Source organism: Nanorana parkeri, unplaced genomic scaffold, assembly GCF_000935625.1.
Source record: "Nanorana parkeri isolate BGI_ZX_2015 unplaced genomic scaffold, ASM93562v1 scaffold1014, whole genome shotgun sequence".
In the NCBI taxonomy this organism is placed as follows: domain Eukaryota; kingdom Metazoa; phylum Chordata; class Amphibia; order Anura; family Dicroglossidae; genus Nanorana; species Nanorana parkeri.
The window spans coordinates 93,433-94,880 of record NW_017307282.1 but is presented as its reverse complement, the minus strand read 5'-3'; the positions used below and the strand labels follow the sequence as shown (position 1 = coordinate 94,880).

At 48.1% G+C, this 1,448-nt stretch overlaps 1 protein-coding gene across 8 annotated transcripts in view; it reads right to left on the bottom strand.

Annotated features, from left to right (window-relative positions):
• Positions 1–1,448, bottom strand: part of SYNCRIP (synaptotagmin binding cytoplasmic RNA interacting protein) — a 23,846-nt gene that overhangs the window by 21,911 nt on the left and 487 nt on the right. The window lies entirely within an intron of this gene.

Sequence of the window (1,448 nt, the reverse complement as noted above, 5' to 3'; positions counted from 1 at the left end):
AACTAACATGTAGAGCACGTGTATCTTACACATCAGCTATCTGTGCACTTGCCAAAAGGTAATGTCACTCACTAGGCCTTCTTGCATACTCATGGGAAAGCAGAGGACCCCAGAGCCTGCTAGAAAGCACTCCTGCATAAAAGGTGGGAGTGTTCACTTTTCCAGGACCATGCGGCGAGGCCACAGGTGCAAACAGGAAGCGGACAGAAGCTGGGATGCAAGTCATGTGTTCTTTTGACAATTCTTCAACTGTGTCATAGCTTTCTTTTTCAGGGGGCCGCATGATAAGAGCCCCTGCATTAAACACATCAGCAGTTATCTGGGAAGCATAAACTATTATTATTCTTCAGGATCTATACAGTGCTAACAGTTGGTGCAGCACTTTACAAAATGTCGATGCCTCCCAGATAACTTTTTCCTGCAAAAAAATCAGACTAATCTTTCCTGGTTTGTGTAGCTAGGCAGGATGCACCCAGACTACACTGAACATCTAGATGTGCATTCTGCCATAGAAAAGCATCACGTGCTTCCAGAGGCATTCAGAAATGAGCTCCAAATACATCAGTACACATGTATTTCAATTCCCATGTGCACGAGGACTAAGCAGACCTTGTATCCTCATGCGATGTCTGCTACTATATTAAAAATAGGAAACAGATTCCAGAAAACAAAGTTTTAACAATATTTGTCTAATCTACCCCATTGCTGCATAAGCTTTTTGCTGCGGGCAATCTAATCAATACTCATGTCAATTTTTAGATCTCTCCTTCCATTTTTCTACATGCTATATCTGTGGATTTAATTAATTAGCTCTCGGTGTCTAGTGAGCCCTCATTTAGTCTCCCCTGCTATAATACAATGACAGACTATATGTACTTGTGATGACAGGAGCAGGGTGTTCTCCCAGCACTTAGATCGGTGAGTGAATGCCTATGGAAGTCTTTTGGTTCATACTACTACTCCCATCACCCAGGAAAGCCATGCACCATGGAAGCCCAGGCCGGCACACAGAGAAGCTCGTGATAATGCTGCTTAGGCCCAGCGCCCTATAAACGTGCTCCTTCCCGCCTGCATGGCTGGAGTGATGAGCCAGGGAACAAAGCGCCTCTTCCTTCTCTCCACCCACAGGACGATCCTAGGCCGGAGCCCGCAGCAAACACGTGCTCTGTACCTCCTAGCAGGCGCACAATGCCAGCACTGAGCACACCAGCACCCGATCGCCTCCACTCCAGCACAATGCAGAACAATGGCAGAGCCCAATGTGACACCCTGATCGATGAATGGCTCGGTGGAAGGGGAGGGAAAGGCAGATTGGGCTCATACAGCACCGCTTTCATATAATGACGGCAGGGGAGGGCCGGTAAAGAGTTGCTATATCGGCTCCGGTGAGGCCCATAGGAGCCCAGCACACTGAGCACGCATTCGCACACCCGCCATGCTTCCGGGCC